This window comes from Felis catus, chromosome X, assembly GCF_018350175.1.
Source record: "Felis catus isolate Fca126 chromosome X, F.catus_Fca126_mat1.0, whole genome shotgun sequence".
Classification (NCBI taxonomy): domain Eukaryota; kingdom Metazoa; phylum Chordata; class Mammalia; order Carnivora; family Felidae; genus Felis; species Felis catus.
The window spans coordinates 37,258,252-37,282,744 of NC_058386.1; the positions used below are offsets into that span (position 1 = coordinate 37,258,252).

The 24,493-nt window shown below is 38.6% G+C and overlaps 1 long non-coding RNA gene across 1 annotated transcript in view; it reads left to right on the forward strand.

Moving 5' to 3' along the window:
• Positions 1-10,082: 10,082 nt before the first annotated feature.
• LOC123383417 overlaps positions 10,083-24,493 on the forward strand; it is a 146,987-nt gene continuing 132,576 nt past the window's right edge. The window contains exon 1 of the long non-coding RNA XR_006593127.1: positions 10,083-10,404. This is a non-coding gene — a long non-coding RNA (uncharacterized LOC123383417). The remainder of the gene's footprint in view (positions 10,405-24,493) is intronic.

Sequence of the window (24,493 nt, forward strand, 5' to 3'; positions counted from 1 at the left end):
TATTTTCTTGTCTTTAAATGTAAAAGACAATGTTAAATGTAAAACATAATGTGAACACTGAAAGAGTTTCACATAAATTAAAATTTGAATTTGAGTAATACAAATTCAAAGACTGTTTTTGGGGGATTTTCAAGTCTTATAGAAAGATAATCTAGTGGCTGTTTATTTCTTTGAAGTATAGGCTCTATTTAATGGTTGGAAGTTATTTTGTGAAGTTATTTATCCTTTATACTACCGTTCTACCTCTCTATTTTCAGTGCATCAAATGAGTTATTGATTATGGAAGAAATCAAATAGAGATTTTTCATATTCATGTTTGGTCTGAAAGTGTTAATTAAAAGAAAGGTCATTTAAAAGGACACCTGGCTGGCTCAGTTGGTAGAGCATGCAACTCTTGATCTTGGGGTTGTGAGTTCGAGCCCCACCTTGGGTGTGGAGATTACTTAAAAATAAAATCTTTAAAAAGAAGAGGTAATTTTATTTTATTTTTATTTTTATTTTTATTATGAAATTTATTGTCAAACTGCTTTCCATACAACAGCCAGTGCACATCCCAACAGGTGCCCTCCTCAATGCCCATCACCCACTTTCCCCTCCCTCCCACCCCCCATCAACCCTCAGTTTATTCTCAGTTTTTAAGAGTCTCTTATGGTATAGCTCCCTCCCTCTCTAACTTTTTTTTTCCTTCCCCTCCCCCATGGTCTTCTGTTAAGTTTGTCAGGATCCACATAAGAGTGAAAACATATGGTATCTGTCTTTCTCTGAATAACTTATTTCACTTAGCATAACACTCTCCAGTTCCATCCACATTGCTACAAAAGGCCATAGTTCATTCTTTCTCATTGCCAAGTAGTGTTCCATTGTGTATATAAACCACAATTTCTTTATCCATTCATCAGGTGATGGACATTTAGGCTCTTTCCATAATTTGGCTATTGTTGAAAGTGTTGCTGTAAACATTGGGGTACAAGTGCCCCTATGCATCAGCACTCCTGTATCCCGTGGGTAAATTCCTAGCAGTGCTATTGCTGGGTCATAGGGTAGATCCATTTTTAATTTTTTGAGGAACCTCCACACTGTTTTGCAGAGTGGCTGCACCAGTTTGCATTCCCACCAACAGTGCAAGAGGGTTCCCATTTCTCCACATCCTCTCCAGCATCTATAGTCTCCTGATTTGTTCATTTTAGCCACTCTGACTGGCGTGAGGTGATATCTGAGTGTGGTTTTGATTTGTATTTCCCTGATGAGGAGCAACATTGAGCATCTTTTCATGTGCCTGTTTGCCATCTGGATGTCTTCTTTAGAGAAGTGTCTATTCATGTTTTCTGCCCATTTCTTCACTTGATTATTTGTTTTTCAGGTGTGGAGTTTGGTGAGTTCTTTGTAGATTTTGGATACTAGCCCTTTGTCTGATAGTCATTTGCAAATATCTTTTCCCATTCCGTTGGTTGCCTTTTAATTTTGTTGATTGTTTCCTTTGCAGTGCAGAAGCTTTTTATCTTGATGAGGTCCCAATAGTTCATTTTTGCTTTGAATTCCCTTGCCTTTGGGGATGTGTCAAGTGAGGAATTGCTGCGGCTGAGGTCAGAGAGGCTTTTTCCTGCTTTCTCCTCTAGGGTTTTGATGGTTTCCTGTCTCACATTTAGGTCCTTTATCCATTTTGAGTTTATTTTTGTGAATGATGTAAGAAAGTGGTCTAGTTTCATCCTTCTGCATGTTGCTGTCCAGTTCTCCCAGCACCATTTGTTAAAGAGACTTTTTTGCATTGGATATTCTTTCTTGCCTTGTCAAAGATTTAGTTGACCATACTTTTGTGGGTCCAATTCTGGAGTCTCTATTCTATTCCATTGGCCTATGTGTCTGTTTTTTGTGCCAATACCATGCTGTCTTGATGATTACAGCTTTGTAGTAGAGGCTAAAGTCTGGGACTGTGATGCCTCCTGCTTTAGTCTACTTCTTCAGTAAGAAGAGGTAATTTTAAAGATTGCATGAAAACATTAAGAAACCATAGTGCCCTTTTCAGTGTTTTCCTCCCATTTCAGTTAATATTCAGAAAGGATGGCTGTGTTCTTAAGGTGGATGGCCACAAGCAGAGAAGAAGAGATATACATACATATTTAATTCTAAAGTGCTGACTTGTGCTATGATAGTAACAGGAATCATGGCTTTGAGAGTACTGACTGGGTAATGACTCCTTCTGCTGGATGAAGCTGTGCTTTGTGGCTACACAGACAGGGTGGGAAGGTCCCAGAATTCTGTGCTCCTTAGACAGGAAATGTGGCATGGAAGTTAGAGCAGGGCTCCAGACTGCCTGGGTTTGCATTGAGCTGTGCTGCTTAGTGGCTCTGTGACCTTAGGCAAGTTACCTAACTTCTCTGTACCTTGGTTCCTTTGTTCGTACCATTGGGATAAGAGTAGTACTTACCCACCTAAGGGTATTATAAAGATGCAGCAATTTAATAGCTTTAAAGCACTTAGAACAATACCTAACATAGTAAGCAGCCATAAATATTATTCTTATTTTTTATTTTTTTAATGTTTATTTATCTTTGAAAGAAAGAGAGAGGCAGAGCATGAGTGGGAGAGGGGCAGACAGAGAGGGAGACACAATCCAAGGGAGGCTCTAGGCACTGAGCAGTCAGCACGGAGCCAGAAGCAGGGCTCGAACCCATAAATCTTGAGATCATGACCTGAGCTGAAGTCAGACGCTTAACTGACTGAGCCACCCAGGCGCCCCTTCCATAAATATTATTCTTATGATCCTGTCCTCCTCTACACAACTTCTATATTGCCCTGTGGCATTTGCCTTGAAACCATAATGTTGAATACAGCTATAGAAATACCTGGAATTTGTTGATTGTCGTTATGGAGAGGAAATCCCAGGATCTCTTAAGTTTTCATGCTCCAATCTGAGTAGAGAAGCAGGATGCAGATAGAAGGTAAGGAAAGTGGAGAGCATTTGCTGTGCATCAAGATGTCAGGGCTAGTGACTATCTCTCTAATGAAGAAAGGCACTCTTTTATTTAGTATACTAAATACAATCTATTATAGGCATTCATAAGATAGCATTAAAATCCATTTATGATACCCACAGGCTACTGCGTTATGCAGGTATCTGTTCGCATATTGCTTTGTGTAACTGAATAATGAAGCACTCATTCGATTTGCAGACTTGCAGTGCAGTGTATTTAGGGATTAGCTTAATGTTTCATCACTGCTTGTTATGAAAAGGACAGATAATGGAAAGATCGCCCCGCTGCCTCATAGCAGAAACCTCTCCAGTGATAGCTGAATGAGGTACAAGCTCATTTGGAAATCCAGGTAATTTTCTTCTCCTTTCTTACTTCCCCTTTTCCATGAGAATTTCATCCATTTCCTTTGTGCTAGCTGTGGCAGAGAGGTGTGGGAAATTATCATTAAGTGTGAAGTTAAGATTTCTGGCCTCAATTATTGTCTCAGAATTAAACAGCAGCCCTTTAACTAGAGAAGTATCTGCAGAACCAGCCCATGAACATCAAGCACTGACATTGTCCCTGTTTTGAAGGTGCTTTTTGGTAACACAGCAAAGTTGAGACCTAAAAGGTAATACAGAATACTCGCTAATAACCTCAGTATTGAGGTAAGAGGGAAAAATTCAACAGCGGTCTTCCTTTCTTAAGGAAAATGCCAATTTCTTGGTGACTTGAAAAATAATCCTTAGATTTAAGAAAGTACAACTTTTTTTTTTTTTGCTCAACTCATACTTCAAGCGAATATTTAAAAAAATATGTATTTATTTATTTTTGAGAGAGACAGAGTGCAAGAGGGGAGGGGCAGAGAGAGAGGGAGACACAGAATCCGAAGCAGGCTCCAGGCTCCAAGCTGTCAGCACAGAGCCTGTTGCGGGGCTCAAACCCATGAACCGTGAGAGCTGAAGTTGGACGCTTAACTGACTGAGTGCCCTAGGTGCCCCAGGGGAAATTATTTTTAAGACTCTAGTTACATAGTGTGTTTAGAACAAGATTTGAAATAATAACATCTTAGATTCGTGTAGATCACCCTGGTGTCCATTAGCTACACCACTGGAGAGAAGGTAGCCTTATTGGCAAAGGCAGCACCGAATATTTAAGACATGTAGTTAGGGGTTGAGTGGTACTAAAGTACACCTTCATTCAAAGCCATTGCCAATATGACCTTTTTACTCAGATGCAAGGGGAAAGACGTGGGCTTCTCTCTGTGTTCTGGCTATTCCTTCAAGTGGCCCCTTCAGCAGGTGACCTTTTCCTGAATGGAGAATGAATCAGACCCCAGGATGGTTGTGAGGATAAAAGGGACGGATCCATGTGTGGGCCTATTGTTTGCTGCCACATGTGCTAACTCATCTTATTCAAATTCTTCTTTTATTCTGGTAAAATATACATAACATAAAAATGTACCATTTTAATCATTTTTATGTGTGCAATCCAGTGGTATTAACTACATTCACATTGTTGTGCAACCATCACCTCGACCCATCGCGAGAACTTTCTCATCTTCTTAAACAGAAACTCTGTATCCATTGAACAATAACCCCCCGTTCTTCCCTCTCCCCAGCCCCTGGCAGCCACTATTGGATTTTTAGTCCCTGTAAAATTGCCTATTTTAGAAACTTCATATAAATAGATTCATACCATATTTGTCCTTTTATGTCTAACTTCTTTCTTTCTTTTTCTTTCTTTCTTTCTTTCTTTCTTTCTTTCTTTCTTTCTTTCTTTCTTTCTTTCTTTTTTCTTTCTTTCTTTCTGACTTTCTTTCTTTCTTATTAAATGTTTTAAATGTTTATTTATTTTTGAGAGAGAGGGGGAAGAAGGGCAGAGAGAGAGGGAGACACAGAATCTGAAGCAGGCTCTAGGCTATAAGCTGTCAGCCCAGAGCCTGACACAGGGCTTAAACCCATGAACTGTGAGATCATGACCTGAACCAAAGCTGGATGCCCAACCAACTGAGCCACCCAGGTGCCCCTAGCTTCTTTAACTTAATATAATATTTTCAAGGATTATCCATGTCGTAACATGTATTAAAATGTCTTTCCTTTTTTAAGGCTGAATAATATTCCATTGTATGTATATACTGTATTTTGTTTACCCATTCATATGTTCATGGATATTTGAGTTATATTCTTAAAAGATTGCATACAGATGACCGGAAAATTTACTTGGGGTCCTCTGGAGTAAAGCCCTCAATCTTGGTAGATTGCATTTGCTTGTAATTCTTCCTTCCCTCCCCACCATTACCATGGTCCACTATGAGTGGAATGTATGTCACCACCCCATTGATGTTGGGCTTTACCGTGACTTGTTTTGGCTAAGGAAAATGTGCAGAAGTTTCAGTGTGCCTTTCTGAACCAAGGTCTTAAGAGGTATTGCATGTTTCTGTTGGCCATGTTGGGTTTCTGCCATTGCCATTAAAACAAAAACAAAAACAAAAACAAACATGGCCTGTAAAGCCAGTGGTCCCATAGGTAGGAGACACATGTAACAGACCTGAACCAACTCACAGCCTGGAGCCAAGGCCAGCCAATCCCAGCAAAGTCTAGCATAGATAATTATCCACAGACTTGTGAGTCAGAAATATATTATTATTATTTGAACCCACTGAGTTTGGATTCTTACATAGATTTATTTCAGCAATAGGTGACTAATTCAGGCCTTGGTGAGAGAAGGGGGAAGCTTTTCCCCCATAATTCCAGGGCTCACTGCAGGTTGTGGGTGGGTAGAATTCTCTCCAGGAAAATGTCTTCCTGATCTTGACCCAGCTTAGGGCAACCTGGCTCTTCTCAGCCCTCAGAAACAAATTGACAGTCTAGGATGAGATGGGTACTGGATCCTCAAGTTGTTTCCCTGCTCTTTTAATAAACGGAGTCCTATCTGGGTTTTTCTCAATTGCAGAGGCTCTGGTGAAGATGGTAACCAGCCTATTTAAGGTGATTAGATTTCAGGGCAGAATTTTTCATTGGCTTGCACTCCTCCAAGCACTCTACTCTTTCACTTATTCTGAGCTGAATATTCATCATATGTGAGGCTCCTTTCAGCTTTCTTCTTCATTCTCCATCCTTTAGCTCATGGTCTTCAAGCTTGTATTTTCTTTAAGGTAGCATTGCCTTTAAGGCCACTTCCCAGTTATATGTTGGTGGACCTAAGCCATCCAAAGTATAAGTCAGGGGGCATGCTGGGGTGATGTCTGGCAGAGGATAAGACTGCCTTCTATTGCCCTATGACTACTGCTTACATGGGGCTGTGTCATGATTCCTGATTATGAATTGAACATGGGTGGACCAAACTCATTGCTTAGAAAATATTTCAGATGAAATAAACATAGGTAATTTAAAATATGAGTTTTATTTTTATTTTTTAAGTTTATTTATTTATTTTGAGAGAGAGAGAATGGGTGGAGGAGGGGTAGAGAGGGAAGGGGACAGAGGAGCTGAAGCAGGCTCTGTGCTAATAGCAGAGAGCTCGATGTGGGGCTCAAACTCAGAAACCATGTGACCATGACCCGAGCCAAAATCAGACGCTCAATTGACTGAGCCACCCAAATATGAACTTTTTAGGCTATAGTTTATTTATTATTATTACTTTGGGAAAAATGAGTTGTTAATACTATTACTTAAAAAATTGCCACACACTTTCCTCATTCTTGCCCCAAGGCCTTTTCCTTCCTCCTCTTGCCATCGCTGCTCACTTTTCTAGTCGCACGGGCATGCAGTTGTATTGTTCCTGAAACATTGGCCACCGGAGATATGAATTATGATTGATTTGAGCAGTTGGTAGTATGGAATTGAAAAACACAGTCCTATATGTTGATAAAATAGACACTGTTTATAACTAAAGAGTTTAGGGGTAAGGTTTGAGTTTTATCATAAACAAAACTTCCTTTGAATTCTTGCCTAAAAATTTTGACTGACTCCCTTTAAATAAAGTAAAGGACTACAGTTTAGTATTTATGTTAAAGATAATCACTATAATATTGTCTAAAAGAAAGTTGAAAATATGCATAATTTTTTGTAGGAGTTAGGAAGCCTGTCCCTGAAAGTTTTGCGTTATCCCAGCTTCTGACTTTATCTCATAACTTGAGGTTGGCCGACATTATGCTTTTAGAGATTTCCTGTCTGTGTGTTAAGGGTGAAATAAGTTCAACATTAGTACCCATTTTTCTTGAGACAAGGGAGAGAAAAGAAAGTGACATCACCTTTGGTGACATCATGCAAAAATCAACCTTCATTTTGCATTGGTTCTTGAAAAAGCCTGTCTTCAGTGAGAAGAATCTTAGAACAAACTATGAGTAACATCATATAAAAAGCAAGTTGAGAAACTCAGGACCAGAATATGGTGTTACTTAATGTGCAAACATGGTTTGTTTAGAGGACTCTGCTGTTTAGGACACACACACACACACACACACAAACACACACACACACACACACACACACACACACACACACCACTGAGCTGCAAAGTGTATGTTGCCTTTTGTATTTTGCAGCTTCTGACAGTTGATGCCTCAATTTTGCTAGAACTTCCAAGGGCTTAGTTTGGGGTAAATAATAATCATTTAGTGCATTAATCTTACATTCTCAAAAATGCCATTTTGTTTCCTCAGGACAAGACTGTCAAATCAAATTTACTCATAGACCAATTTCCCCTCATGAAAATCCTGGTGGGCTGAACTAATATTTCATCAAAAAAAAATATGCCAACTGAAGTAAAGCTGTTTACAATGAGGTTGTGTCATTGAATGATGACCTTCTGCAGGCTAAAGCTGGCCCACAGGCTCAATGTTTGACATTTATACTCCAGAATATTTCAGGTTTACTTCTCCTAATAACCAAGGTAACACTGTTTCTAGGCTTTTAGGCATGGAAGGGATTTTGAGAGCCCTTTTATTGATGATGTAGGAGGACTGAATCCTTTTCTCTTCAGTGGGACATTTTGTACATATGTGATATGGATGACAACATGGATCCTGTTTGACAACACTTTTGGAGAAATAGCAAAAGGAAATAAGTTTAAAGCGGAGGATAAGAAATTTAAGTTGAATACAAAGAAGGTGCTGAAAGAACAAGCAAAGGACGTGAGAAATAGCACTGGCTTGTGAATCTCTCTCTCTCATTTTGTGGTTGCATATGTGTGGATGCAGTTTGTTAGAGCACATGACATAATCATAATGGTTGCATTTTCTTTTTCTTCTTATTCAGATTAACTCAATTCATAGTGATATACACTAAAGAGGTCATAATAGTGAGTAAAAACTTAAACCTGAGTGAAAGTAACTTGATCCAGTGATTGGGTTTGGCCCTTAGCCTTGACAGACATGGTTCTAATCCAAGGGAGTTGATTAAAAATAAATCACAAGAGACCAAGGTGTAACTGAAATGCCAATGTATTACATTCCAGTGGGAAATAGTCTTCTCTGGTGAGCAGAATGATCCTATCCTCCACCCAAGGTACCCACCTCCTAGAATCTGAACCAAATATAATGGGAAATGTTGGCTGTCATCTTGGCATCCACTACCTCCTTATCCATTTCTAAACAAATCTCTTTTATCCAAGGGTCATTCACTCCCACACATAGCCCCTGTGCCTCAGGGGAAGCTGGTTGAGACCATATCTTGGGGTTCTGATTAGTCTAATCTAGTCCTTTCTGCCTTAGTTTGCAGACAGTCTGGCCCAAATCAGTTTGGTTCAATCGGAAACAAGAAGAACTTTTCTCAGAGTTTTTGGAAATGCAGCTGTCTTGTTATGAGGCATAGCTACAGGAAGCCAGCCTCTTACTGTATATAAATGAGTAGCCATTTAGCCCGAGTTGCTATAAGGGGCATCCTACAGCCCTGAAGGGAATCCGCCTTTAGGATGAAACTGCCAGTGTTGGTGTCAAAATGGAACGATGGAAACAATCTGTGTCCTTGATGAGATCCTTGGTCAGTTAACCCTAAAGCCTTTTCTACGGCTGGAATTTAGTTTTGGTTGCCAGTATACTTTATTATTGTCACAGATATTTTGGGTTAAGTTTTCAATTTTATGCAGCTTAAAAACCCTAACAGTTATAGGGTTTGTTACCAGAAGTGGGCTCCATCAAGTAACAAATCTTAAGCTATGGAATTGGCTGAGTGTAGGAGGTAAGACAGAAGGAAGCTTGGGTTTTCTATCATTGACATGCCAGAGTGAAACATGTGTCATTTCCCCATTAAATAACATACCTTCCAGAGCTTTGGGATGAAAGGATTTGGTAGAAAAAAAAATCAAGCTATTGATTACTTCTTGCATCTTCCAATAAGATATTATAAGAACAAAATAAGACCCAGTACTCATCTTGGATGTTGCCATTGGAGGAAAATGGGGTTTCTTTTAGAGAGAAGCATTATGGGGTGCTAGATTGGTTCACTCAGGAAGTCCCTTCACTACCAGAATGAGAACCCAACCCATAGTTAGAGCAACTACCAGCAAATGCCAGCTTATCCCAGCAGAGCCACAGTCAACCCACAGACTGTGAGCAAGAAATAAATCCATGCAGTTTTATTGCAGTTGGGGCTTGTGTGTTACACACAATTATTGTAGCAATAGCTGACTAGTATAGTGAGAATGAGAGATGAAGGAGAGGAAGCAGTTTCTTAGAATCTTAAAAATTACAAATTACCCCCACGTTTGTTTTAGGAGTAGATGCAGCCTAAATCTATTAGGAATGTGGTGGTGGGGGTGGGGGGAAAGTAAGGTTTAGTTTGAGGGACCATTTTCCCTTTTCATGAGAAGGAGGAACTATGACTATGTTGGATTCACCCGTCAAGTTTTCTACCTATCCATGTGGATGACCAAGCCATGAAATGGAATGCAGTGAAAGGAGGAGAGGAGAAAAACGGGAGGCCCCTCAGCTGTCTCTGTCTTTGCTAACACCGCTAACAACCCGAGCAAGAAAGGGTTGTCTTTAGAAATGACATATGGCTAGGTAGGTTTTGAAAAATTAAAAATGGAAAAGGATTTCTAGTGTTTCCAGCTTATTAAGGCATAAAAACAAGAACCAATTTGCAAAGATGTGGGCAGTAGCAGAATGGATAGTGGAGGCTGATTAGGTATGTCTGCTCAGGGCGACTCATTAAAAGCACCCGACTAGAGTCCTGAAGCCGCTATAATTCCCACTGCCTCCCACCATTACCACTTTATCAGCTTCAGAGGGAAGGTCCATTTATTCTTCAAAAAGGCCCACTCCTGATGTGTGTTGTTCCCTTTTCTTGACTTGTAGAACCACACCAGGATCATTCAGTTAATTTTGGATGGAGGTGCATGGCAATACATCTCCTGAGGCAGGAGATTGAAGCTTGACCTTGCACTTCTGTGCCTGACACTTCTAGGCCTTCATCTTTCTTCGAGGCAACAACATACTATTACAGATGAGGTAAGACACCACATGCTCAGTCTCCATGTGTGTTTAAAATGTGGATTCAGCAAGTTTGTCTCTTCTCTTTGCTTTGACTATGGGGATGGGAAGGCTGCTTTGATCTTCAAAAATTATGACTATAAGTGATGCCTATTCAAATATTGGCTCAAGATTAAAACAGTGATTGCTTTTGAGTTGTTTTTAGAATCTTTCCTTTCCAAAGCCCCCTTTCTGTCTTTGGACGTGTTAGGTGCTGACCAAGTTCAAATTTCCACATGATATCTATGTATCTGAAATGTATGTGACACACAAATGCTGGGTAAATATTTTATGTTTTAGGTTTTTTTTTTCTTGCCATGAAAGTGATGCATGATTATTACAAAAGTGCGCTGTATACTGAAAAACTGTAAATAAGGAAAAATTTAAAACCTGTGGGGGCACCTGGGTGACTCAGTTGGTTAAGTGTCCGACTTCGGCTCAGGTCATGATCTCAGGGTTCGTGAGTTTGAGCCCCGTGTGGGGCTCAGAGCCCGAATCCTGCTTCGGATTCTGTGTCTCCCTCTTCTCTGCCCCCCGCCCCCACTCATGCTCTGTCTCTCTCTCTCTCTCTCTCAAAAATAAATAAACATTAAATTTTTTTTTTAAAAAAACCTGTAAACACACTACTCAGGAATACTGCTTGCATTTATATCTATATATTTTTATAAATATGTGTATATGTAAATCTTATATATGTATATAAATCTTTGATATAAATTATTATATTGGTTATACAGCTTTGAATTTTCCTTTTTAAAATAAGCTGTCACCCTGTGAACTTGATGGTGCTTAATTCAGTGTGCCTGTTGTATTCACGGTGAGATTTATTATTTTTCCTATTGGTGCTTTGTTTAAAGAGCTTTTTGTAGCCTCGTATTTTCAGTCTGGCTTCACAGTGTGTGGAGACATGCTCTCCCATGTGTGTGAATGAGTATCTTTCATTTGCTACTCTTGCCAGAGAGAATGACAAATCCAATTCTGCAGTTTAAGATTTATCTCCAAGATTGATATGTCTTTGGCCATAAACTTAAGTGCTAGGTAGTCAGGCTTCCAACACGTATTAATCCCATGCCACGTGCAGAACTGGATGCTAATTGGTTTAGAGCTTTTGGTGGATGTAGAAGGACATGGGTCCTCAAGTGACCAGCAGTTCATGAAACAGCTGCTGAGGGCAGAATGGGTTACCCTGGCTTCTGGCACTGGCTGGTTTTGTGGGGAGATGAACGGAGTAGGGTGGCCGAGCTCTGGGGTTCATCCTTAGAGCAGGGAATGCTATACTCACATGCACAGAGGCAGAAAAATTCTTTACAAGTGTAAGGAATGGCGAGCAGCTCCACTTGGCAACAGCAGAGGAGCCACGCGGGGGAGAACAGACTGGAAGCTGATTTGTTTGGAGGGCCTGGACACAGGGCTGACAAGCCTGCATTCCACAACACAGATGGGAAGGATCCCCAGCAGGTTTCCCAGCTGGGGAGTGACATAAAGACGAGGACATTCAAAGCTGATTATTTTATTGTTTGGGTGTATCTGCAGCTCCCGTTATTTGGTATGATCATTCTAAGAGCATGCTTGCTAGGCTTCTGCCCTGTCAGAGTCTGGCCATTGAAGTTGTGTGCAGCTTGTGCAGCTAGCATCATATCCTGTCCCACCAGGAAGGTCCAAGGTAGGCCAATTCCAGCCCCTTGAAATAATTAGTTCCCACTGCTCTTTGTGTACAGAACCAAAAAGATCAATTTATTGGCATTGTGGGTAATTTTCAGAGACTGCCAATAGAATGTATTAAACTAACTGGATTGTAGGAGGACAAGGGGGATTATTTTCCAACCACAAACCCAACTCAGGGGGGAGTTCTTATCTTCCTTTGTGCTCGGAAACTAGCACAAATTTTACCGTACAACGTGCATGTGCCTGCTCCCATACATTGCTGGTGGGATGCAAAATGGTACCTGTGTAGGAGAATTGGGTCATTTCTAACAAAATTACATATGCATTTACTCTTTGAATTATTAATCCCACTTCTACGAATCTGTCCCAAAGATATAATGGCAAAAACTACAGGAAGACATATGCCAGGTTGGTCGGTACAGTACATTGCAGCAAAAGATTGGAAGCAACCTGAATTCCACCAATGGGAGACTGAAAAGTGTTGGCACATCTACACACAGGAGTACTATGTAGCTATAAAGAGGAGTGAATTATAATTCTATATGTTGCTAGGAGTGGTTTTCAGCATATATTATGTAAAAAAAGCAAAGTGGAGAAAAGTGTGTATGTTTTTTATTTAAGAAAGGGGGTTATGAATAAATATATGTATTCATACATAATATGTGTATTTACTTTCATTAAAAAGGAAGAATAAGGGGCACCTGGGTGGCTTAGTCGGTTAGGAGTCCGACTTCGGCTCAGATCATGATCTCACAGTTCATGAGTTCAAGGCCTGCATCGGGCTCTATGCTAATATCTCAGAGCCTGAAGCCTGCTTTGGGTTCTGTGTCTCCTTCTCTCTCTGCCCCTCCTCCACTCACTCTATCTCTCTCTCTCAAAAATAAATAAACATTTAAAAAAAAGGAAAGAATAAGCCTAAAGCTAAAAAATTTTAAAAAAGAGATTACCAGTGGGGAAGGAGTCAGAAACAAGAAAATAAGATGAAAGGGAAGGGATAGAAGTGGGACTTCTCTGAATATACCTTGTTTTGTAGATTTGAATTTGGGAATGTGTAATTATTTTATGTAATTATAATACAAAATTAAGTTTGAAAAGCAATCTCTAACAATAAAAAAAATGATGTGAAACATCTAAAACAAACTATGTGACAAGTTTTTAGATAAACATACAGAGAGGAACTGTTCCATGTGATTTCAATTCAACATAGTAATTTGACTTTACATTCCTAGAAGAATACATGCGAAGGACAGAAAGAACTGTAAGAATATTTTGGTCATGTTGGTGTTGTAATGTTGACATTGTTGTGTGTGAGGGTGGGACAAAGCAAATGTGTACTTATATTGGCAATGTTTGGGGTCAGTATTTTCAGCATGGAAAAAAGGAAATACAGACGTAATATAGATAAGATTAAGTAAAAATCTTATATTTTTGAATTTGAAATGGAAATATTAGTATACACTTGTGTTGTTTTTCATCTTTAAAAAACCCATTTTCTAGTTTTGAACATGAAAAGTTCTAAAAACAATGATCAACCCAGTAGCAATGAACATCCTTGGTGTCCAGGTTTTATGGTCAAGTACCATTTTCCATTAAAAGGAACCTGGGCTCCCTGGGAAAATAGCTGCTGCCAGAACTGGGGCAGAAAATGTACCAGATAAGCCCAGAACATCCTGTTATACTAGGAATCAAGGAAACTTTCAATGACTATTGTGGGCTTCTTAAAAGGACACAAAAGCCACTTGAGGAGGGACGATTTGATCATCAATAAGAATTGCAATTGCAATAGATCAAAACATTTATATATGTGTAATCCATGTGCGCATTCTGATTAAAAACCCCACAAAAGTCATTGGTCACCTTTGGATTTCTTTTGGATGTATTAGAGAAGTAACAAGATATTTTGAAAACCAGAATATAATGGGAAAAAATCCTGCTTTTGTCTTGTCTTCTTTACATGAAAGGCACATGGTGATAATCAAATAATTGATAAGAGCAAATTCCTCTTTAGAGAAACATATTAGCTAGTAATTGAAGGAGGAATGATAGAATTATAACACTACTCTTGCAACCTCTAACGAAATACTGACATTGATCATTAATGACTACTAACAATGCGAAAAGAGAGAACACCAGCCTTTTTTGGCCTTCTAATGGGTGATTACAACACCACCTATTAAGGATTATGGCCAAAGAATTGTAACTGAATATCATCAAGACTTTAGCTTTAATTACCAATTTATAAGAAATACAGAGGACAGAGGAACATTTTCAGGAAATATAGGAGACAGGTAAATAACATCATGAGACACAATGAGCAAAATCTAGACTGGAAAATAATATGGGGCACATGACTTAGTAATTCAACAAAAACATTGCAAGAAAAAAAGTTTGGAGAACTAAAAGAAGTAAACCAACTTCTCCATATAGATCTTATTTGGATTCTGATTCCATCAACACACTGCAAATATACAAATATGAGACAGAGAAATTTGAATATTGGCTGATGATATTAAGAAATTGTTGTTAATTTTTACTCCTGATATTGGTATTATCTTTTTTCTGGTAAGCACTGAGATATTTTGCAGGTTGTATGATAGAAAAAAAAATCTCAGATTCACTTCAAAATAAGTATCATGCAATGGAGAGGACAATGAGTGAGGCAGGGTATGAAACAAGATAGACTATGCATTATTAGTTGAAGGTTGGTGATATGATGACTATAGGCATCACAAAATCATGATAAGCAGGCTTAATTCTTTCAAATAAATATAAAGAATAGAACACAGAGGAAAAAAAGCAATGTCTTCATTTCTTCAAAGTTTACCAATCTGCATCAAAGTTCATGAGTAGTCTTTTAGGATTCTAAGACTCTATTATCATGTCGAAAATACAGTTGATTTCACTTTTTGGCTCTATTAAGACAATCAATTAGAACTGAGAACTTCCATAAAATATTTGAATTTTACCTCAGTATTCAGTGATGAATTAGACAATCCCAAATGTATGGGCTTACTAGACAAGGTGACATTTCTGACCGTGATGTTTATACAGAAGTCATCTCTAACATTAGAGTGCACTGTTGATAGTAGTCTAGGCTTTCGGTAAGTGTATTTGCTGCGGACTGTGGGCTTTATTTCTTGCTAAGCCTTGCTGGGTGTCAGCACAAACACTGCTCATTTGTCATCTTTTACTAAGCAAAACTTTTCCGTACAGATGGCACACACATCTACTCTTTTATCCCCGACCTTCCTGGGACCTTTGTTCCCATCAGCAGTCTTTTCCTTGACTGCCTTACTGTCATCTCAGAGAATCTACCAATCCTCTTATTTCTTCTGAAGTGCTTCCCTCTTGACAAAGCCTAGCACTTGATGACCTCAGTCCCAGGAAATATTCTTTGTGTTTGTCTTTCTTTGCCCATGACTGCAGGGCAGTCATCTGGGGAACTGTTTACGGTTTCAGATATCACCAACCACTACTGAAAAGGAAGAAAAATAAAACTCTCTTTCTTTTGAACTCCGCAGAGATATAGATATTTTAAACTCGGGAAGACAGGAAAGGAGGGCCTCACTGACACCTTTTTACCCTCATTGTCACAGTGATCTGTCTACTTTTCATTCTTATTTCAAGGTGGCTTCTGAATTGATTTCAATAGTGTCCAATTCAAGTATAATTTTATGGTAAGTAGGGTCTGAGTTCTTTTTAGAATTTTGTTAAATGGATAAGTGAAAATCACCAAAGCTTACTTGGGAGTTAGATAGTTTTGAATTCACTGTGATAATTTATGCAATTAATAGATAAATCTGTGCCGCCCTCCAAACAGAGATTAATTGAATTCATTTTGATAACCTTATTCTTCAGACTTCTTTGTTATGTGCAAGCACATTAATAATAGACATTAATAATACCTTGGATTTGTAAAGCGTTGCTATATTCAAACCATCTACATCGATGTTATCTCATTTTAAAAGGTGGGCCCAGCAAATATTTGAGAAATTAAGAAATTTGGATCCAAAGATATCGGAAAACTTACCAAAGCTAGTAACAGAACACAGAATCAAGGAATGCTCTTTTATACATCTCCTTTCCTACTTCTACCCGTCCCCTCAAAAAACCCAGTATGTAGGCTTGATCCCTACTTTACTTCTTAAAGAAGCAGCTTTTGGTTTTATCGATATTTTTGTAATTCAGAAAACATCCCTTTATTATCTCTCAGTTTTTGTGGAGTTTGGACAAAGCTTAGTTGAATACTTTGTTTAGGCATAGTAGGTGTCAGCTGGGCTTGTGGTCTCATCTGATGCTTGAAAACCTGTTACAAGTTCATTCAGCTTACAGACAGTTCCTCACAGCTGTAGAATTCATGGAAGCTTTCATCTTCTTTGAAGCCAGTAAGAAACTCTCTCTCTGGTGCTTCTTTTTTTTCTTTTTTAGAACTCCCTTAATTAAGTCAGGCCCACCCAAAATAATTTCCCTTTTTATTAACTCAAAATCAACCAATCAGTAATCTAATTACAGGAGTGAAATCCCACTCCCAAAAGGAGGAAGTTATATAGGGCATGTAGACCAGGAGGTGCTAAACTTGAGGCCATCTTAGAACTCTGCCAACTACAGCCTGTGTACTGAAAACTTCAAAAACATTGCTTGAGAAATTTAAAAGGAACTAAATAAATGGAGAGGCATACTATGTTCATAGGTTAAGACTCAATATTGGTAATATATCAATTCTTTCCAAATTGATTCATAGATTCAACTCGATCCAAATTAAAATCCTAGTGGGATTTTTGTAGATGTTGATAAACTGGTTCCATAATCCAAATAGAAATGTGGACCCAGAATAACCAAAACAGGTTTGAAAAAGATCAAACTTGGAGTACTAATACTACCAAATTTCAAGACTTATCAAAAGGCTACAGTAATCCAGTCAATGTGGTACTGACACCAACATCAACAAATGGAATAGAAGAATGATTCAGGAAATGGACCTGCACATGTATAGACAACTACTTTTTATCTTTACCTTCATTAATCCATTTTCTTTTCTTTTTTTTGCATTAATCCCTTTTCTAATGCTCTTTTTTTCTTCATGCAATGTTTCTGACCTATATAATTTTCCTTCTTTCCAAAGAATTCTTCAACATTTCTTGCAATGGTTTCATTGATTTTTTCTTTTGTTCTTCTGTTTTCAGTTTCATTGATTTATGATATTAAATTTATTGTTTCCTTTCTTCTGTTGCTTTGGATTTAATTTTTTTTTCTTGTTTCTTAAGCTTGAAGCTGGGATCATTAATTTGAGACCCATCTTCTTATAAGCATTTTAATGTTGTAAATTTCCTTCTAAACATTGCTTCAACTACATGCCACACATTTTGATATGTCATATTTTATTTTCTTTCAATTCAAAATGTTTTCTACCCATGAATTATTTTGAAGAATGTCACTTATGAGGTTATTCACTTCTCGTTCAATTCCATTTTGGTCAGATAACATACTTTGTACAATTTCACTCGATCATATTTTGTTAGGCTTTGTTTTTTGATCCAAGATGTGATCTGTGTTGATGAATACTCTACGTTCACTTGAAAAGAATGTGCCAGGGCACCTGGGTGGCTCAGGAGGTTGAGCATCCCACTTCGGCTCAGGTCATTATCCCACAGTTTGTGAGTTCTAGCCCCACATCAGGCTCGCTGCTGTTAGCCTGTCAGTGCACAGCCTGCTTTGGATCCTCTGTCCTGGTCTCTCTGCCCTTCCCCCACTTGAGCTTTCCCCCAAATAAATAAATATTTGAAAAGAAAAGAAAAAAAAATGAAAGGAAAGAAAAGAAAAGAATGTGTATTTTACTGTTGTTGGGTGAAGTGTGCTATAAATGTCAACTATGTCATATTGAATGACAGCACGGTTCAGGTCTTCTGTATCTGTATTAAACAGCTTGGGCTGCTATAACAAAATATCATGGACCAGGTGGCTTAAACAACAGAAATTTATTTCTCCCAGTTCTGCAGGCTGGAAAGTCCAAGAACAAGGTGCCAGCCGGGTGAAGAAGGGCTCTATTCCTGGCTTGTAGGTGTCCCCCCTTCTCATTGTGTGGTCACATGGCCTTTCCTTAGTGTATTTGGAGAGAACTTTCTCTCTTCCTCTTTTATAGGACCTTTCCTCTTTTATAGGACCTATAGTCCTTGTTAGGACTCCATCCTTATGAACTCATCTAACCTGAATTACCACCTGAAAGCTCTATGTCCAAATATAGTCACAATGGGAATCAGGGCTTCAACATATAGATTTTGGAGGTATACAATTCAGTCCCTAGCAATATCCTTGCTAATTTTCTAATGATTCTATCCATTACCGAGAGAGAAGTGTTGAAATCTCTGAGTATAACTGTGAATTTGTTTATTTCCCCTTTCGGATCTATTTTTGTTTCAGATATTTGAAACTGTATTAACAGTGCATTCATTTTGGGGCAGCTGGGTGGCTCAGTCAGTTGAGCATCTGACTCTTCATCTCAGCTCAGGTCATGATCTCAAAGTTTCATGAGTTCGAGCCCCATATCAGGCTCTGTGCTGACAGGGCAGAGCCTGCTTGGGATTCTCTCTTTCCCTCTTTCTGCCCCTCCCTCATTCACGCCGTCTCTCTCTCTCTCTCTCTCTCTCTCTCTCAAAATAAATAAATAAACACTTAAAAAAACAGTGCATTCATTTTTAGGATTGTTATGTCCTGTCGGTGAACTGACTCTCGTGTAATAAACTAATGTCCCTCTTTACCCTGGGTAATTAACCTTGTTCTGGAGTCTTTTTCTAAATATGAATGCAATTACTTCAACTTTCCTTTGATTAGTTTGCATCATCTATCTGGTACTCTGTTCCTTCTGTTTTTCTGTTCCTCTGTGTCCCCTTTCCTGCCTGCCTTCTTTTGAATTTTTTGAATTCCTTTAATATTCTATTTTAAATTATGTCTTTTATGGCATAATGTTTGCATTAATTTTTATGGTTGTTCTAGGGTATAGAACCTTTCAATTTAGAGCTTATATATCACTACTTCAAGTAAAATGTAGAAGCCTTACAGCCATATATCTCGTTAGCCTCCCTTCTTTAAGTTGCCCTTGTCATATGTATTACATCTATACACATTGAAAACTCTACCAGACGTTATTGTAATCTTTGCTCTTCCTTATTTTTGATGTCCTAAGTTTTACCCATGTATCATTTTGCTTCTATAAAACTTCCTTTAACATTTCTTTTAGAGCAGGTCTGCTGGCAATGAATTCTCTTAGTTTTCCTTCATCTGAAAATGTTTTTATTTTGCCTTCATTTTGAAAGATATATTTGCTTCGTATAGAATTCTAGGTTGACATGCTTTTCTTTCAGCACTTTAAAATGTTCCCCTGTGTCTCTGATGAGAAATCTGTGGTAATTCAAATCATCACTGTCCTATATGCAATGCATCATTTTTTTTTTCGGGTTGCTTTCAAGATTTTTTCCTTTGTTTTGTTTTCCGAAGTGTGATTATTGTGTCTCTGGTGTGATATTCTTTGTATTTTTTTAATCCTGTTTAGGGTTTGACGAGCTTCTCAATTCTGTAAATTTATATATTTTATCTAACTTTTAACATTTTAGGAAATTACTTCTGCACCAATTTCCTTCTTATCTTCTGAGACTCATTGACATAGATGTTAGATATTTTGATATTGTCTTATAGGTTCCTAAGTCTGTTCACTTTTTAAAATCTTTTTCTTTAGACTGTTCTTTTGATTGGACAGTTTCTATTGACTCTTCAAGTTCTCTTGCCTTTTTCTTCATTTGTCTCTATTCTGTTATTGCACGCCATCAGCGAATTTTTTAAGACATTGTATTCTTTGTTCTAAAGTTTCCATATCTCTGTTGTCAACTTCTGTTTTTCCATTCACATTAAATATGGTTTACCTTTTCATCAGGGAGCATAGTTATAAATAGCTCTTTTAACATCTTTGATGATTTCAACATCTGAGTAATCTTGGGGTTGGTTTTCATTGGTTACTGTTTTTCTCACAAATGGGCCACGTCTTCCTACCTTTTTATATATTGAGTAATATTGGGACATTGAGTAATTTTCCTGGAAATTTTGATATTATGCTGTGAGGCTCTGAATCTTTTTAAACTCATCTGGAAAATGTTGGTGTGAGTGTGTGTGTGTGTGTGTGTGTGTGTGTTTGTGTATCTTGTGTGAGTTAATACACAGAATTCAGAAATCATCTTCTCCAGATTCCTTTTCTCTGGGATTCTTCTGCCTTGCCCCCCTATCCTTCCCCCCATCAATCTGCATAGATTGCTTTTCTTGGTCCTACAGCTAAGAAGATAGTGTTTTCCTTTGAGATTTCATTGCCTATGAAGCCATTGCCATAGCCCCTAACCAGTGCCAGTATTTGGGTCAAAGCCATGAGAGAAAAGAGGGAAAAAAACTTTAGGAAACTCACCCTCCCCCCCATATGGGTCACTTCTTTAATTCCTCTCCCCAGTCTGCCTGCTTTTGTTTACTTTTCAGAATCCTCAGATAGTTGCTTTTGTATTATATCCAGAGTTTTTAGTTACAATCAATAGGCTTACTCCATCTTGACGAGGACTAGAAGTCTCTTCCACTTCACTTTTAGGAAGAAACGCAAGCTTCGTATTTGCTCTATAGTCTCTTGCCAGATTCTAGGCCAAATACAAGCCCTTTAAACAAGTCATAATAGCCCTTTGTCCACTAGGAGGCAGCACTAACAAGCCCCACTTGCCCCAGGCCTCTGCAGCCTCAAGATCATGGATGTAATCTTGGTAGCCTGTGGCTTCAAAGTTTTGCTCGACACATCTCCAAAGGCAAGGGAATTAAACGCAAAAATGAACTATTGGGACCTCATCAAGATAAAAAGCTTCTGCACTGCAAAGGAAACAATCAACAAAACCAAAAAGCAACCGACGGAATGGGAAAAGATACTTGCAAATGACATATCGGATAAAGGGTTAGTATCCAAAATCTATAAAGAACTTACCAAACTCCACACCTGAAAAACAAATAATCTAGTGAAGGAATGGGCAGAAGACGTGAATGGACACTTTTCCAAAGAAGACATCCAGATGGCCAACAGACACATGAAGAGATGCTCAACATCACTTCTCATCAGGGAAATACAGATCAAAACCACAATGAGATACCACCTCACACTGGTCAGAGTGGCTAAAATTAACAACTCAGGAAACAACAGATGCTGGCAAGGATGTGGAGAAATGGGAACCGTCTTGCACTCTTGGTGGGAATGCAAACTGGTGCAGCCGCTCTGGAAAACAGTGTGGAGGTTCCTCAAAAAATTAAAAATAGAACTATCCTATGACCCAGCAATAGCACTGCTAGGAATTTATCCAAAGGATACAGGAGTGCTGATTCATAGTGGCACATGTACCCCAATGTTTATAACAGCACTTTCAACAATAGCCAAATTATGGAAAGAGCCCAAATATCCATCAACTGATAAATGGATAAAGAAGATGTGGTTTGTATATACAATGGAATACTACTTGGCAATGAGAAAGAATGAAATCGTGCCATTTGCAGCAACGTAGTTGGAACTGGAGGGTATTATGCTAAGTGAAATAAGTCAGGCAGAGAAAGATAGATATCATATGTTTTCACTCATATGTGGAATTTGAGAAACTTAACAGAAGCTCATGGGGGGAGGAAAGGGGGAAAATAGTTATAGAGAGGGAGGGAGGCAAACCATAAGAGACTCTTAAATACAGAGAACAAACTGAGGGTTGATGGGGGGGTGGGGGAGAGGGGAAAATGGGTGATGGGCATTGAGGAGGGCACTTGTTGGCATGAGCACTGAGTGTTGTATGTAAACAATGAGCCATGGGAATCTACCCCCCCTCCCAAACCAAGAGCACGCTGTACACACTGTATGTTAGCTAGTTTGACAATAAATTATATTTTTAAAAAATTTCCACAAAGGGAAACACTGGGGCCTCAAGCTCCCCTTCTGCACTCTACCCACTTCCTACTTTTTCCTTGTGGGTTCTGGGTGGCTAGGGTGTTTGCTGATTGCAAGTGAGTTCATTCTAGGTCTGTTGCCAGTGCTGCTGCCTTGTCCACCTGTGGTCGCATCCATAGCAGTTATGACTTCCATTGCTTGCTCAACTCGCCATGGTTGCTTGGGTGGAAGAAGCCTTCTCTCCCTGGTCATGTTTACAATTTGTTCAGTAGACTACCAAAGCTGACCTTCAATATTTTCAAAGCCTTTCCTCTTCTTTTTTTCTACATATTAGGTTGGAAACTGTGGGAGTTGTTAGTTTCTGCTCATCAAATTATTTCTGGCTCTTCAATTTCTCAGTACTTAGTAGGATTGTTTTCTTGGCCCTCTTGTAGTTGGGTCAGGTCACATGATTAATTATGGCTTATAAACTGAGTTGGAAGTGATAAGTGATACTTCCAAGTGATAAGTGGAAGTTCCAGCCTGGAAGTGATTAAAACATTAATTGTGAGACATCCTAGAGTTCTGCTTTCCTCTTTCAAAGTGATTGGTAATGGTCCAGGTTGTATCTCCTTTAACAGTCTAGGTCTCAGAGTGAGAGCTACATGGGATAGAGCCACCTGAACACTGACAATGGCCATGTAACAGGAATGAGCATGAGTGAGGAATAGACTTTTGCTGTTTTAAGCCACTGAGACTTGGGGGTTATTTGTTAATGAAGCATTACCTAACCTAGCTTAACCGATACAGAAACTGCATGAAAAGGACTACCTAACATCGTACTAAAAAGCATTCCTTCTTACCCATTTCAAATAAGGGTCTCAGGGCAGAGGCTCTTCATCTTGCCTTGGTCCTGGCTAATTGTAAGTTCTCTGTCTATCCAGACATTTCTCTTGGAACCTGAAGCTGTCTCTGTCTTGCTGGAGTTTAAATCTTGGTTTCCAGAACCTGACTGCCAGTCTTGACATTTGTAATCAACTTTCATTCCATGAGACCAAGGGGATCTTCATGCAACCAGAACAAGTGGCAGCCTGCCATTGAAATCTGGAATTCAAGATATGGGCTGTAATTTAGACTTTCCTCTCTTCCATTCTACACTAAAGTTGTTTACTTTTTCCCCCTACCTTTGTTTCAGCTATTTTCCACATTTTTTCTGATTTTTGCACTTTTCTCCTTTATCTCTCTTTTATAACTTCCCACATGGAAGACATCTGGTTACTTATTGTTATATTCCTATATCCTTCTTTCTCTTAGTGGATTACCCTTTTCCTTATTTAGATGACACTTGATGTTATCATTTCAAGACCCTTTAACAATTTTATTAAAGTTAATTCTGTGACCTGTGTGGCCCTTGTCTAATTCCTGCATCCCAGGCCTGAAGAAGCAATATATTAAATCTCATGGCATAAGAGTATATATAGAGAAAGTATACTACATAGTCACAACAGATAACCCTTATATATCACTTATTATGCACCACTTGTTATGTATGTACTTTTATAACCTCACTAGTATCTATGAACTCATTCACAGCTCCATATACATACATGGGTATTATAATCTCTATTTTACAGATGAGGTAACAGGCACAGAGTGTTATATGACTTGCTCAAGCCACACAGCTTATAAGTGACAGAGCCAGAATTAGAAACCAGGTGATCTGGCTCCAGAGTCATGTAAGTCTCTTGTTTCCATATATACACAGAAGGTTTTAAACCGTGAGTCAGTAAATCATGATCCTCAGGCTATTTATGATTTACTGCATGTTTATGTAAATAAAGTTTTATTGGAACACAGTCATGTCCATTTGTTTAATATCATCCATGACAGCTTTCAAGTGATAAGGGCAGAGTTGAGTATTTGTGACAGAGATTGCATGACCCACAAAGCCTGAAATATTTACTATCTGATCTCTGTTTTAAAGGATGAATAGGGATGTTCTAGACAAAGTGTTCCTGGCAAATGGAATGACATGCAAGAACGCATGGGGCATCAATCGCAGAGTTTTTCTGCACCTGCACCATAAATTTTTAAGAGAAGAGATTCTATCTTCTCATCATGGTAAGAATACCACAAGTGCTCAATATTCTTGTTGAAAATATTTATCCAGTTTACTCACATTGTTACACCACTCATAAATGTATTAATGACTGCTGTACTTATTTTTTATGTTTCCTGGCATTATTGAGTATGGCCTTATGGGGCAGGAACCTGAGAGGGTAATGAGTAGCCCAGTGAACTGAGCATATTATGAATTCACGTTACGGTAATTTAAATTACATTTATTCATCCAAGTATTTGTTGATAGGTTGTATAATTTGAGCTCAAATGCGGCTTATAACAGAAAATAATCCTAGTGAATCTGATGAAATTCCAAAATGCCGTATTTGTCTGTGCATTTCTGTTGCTGGTGGTAAGGGAGTTAGAACA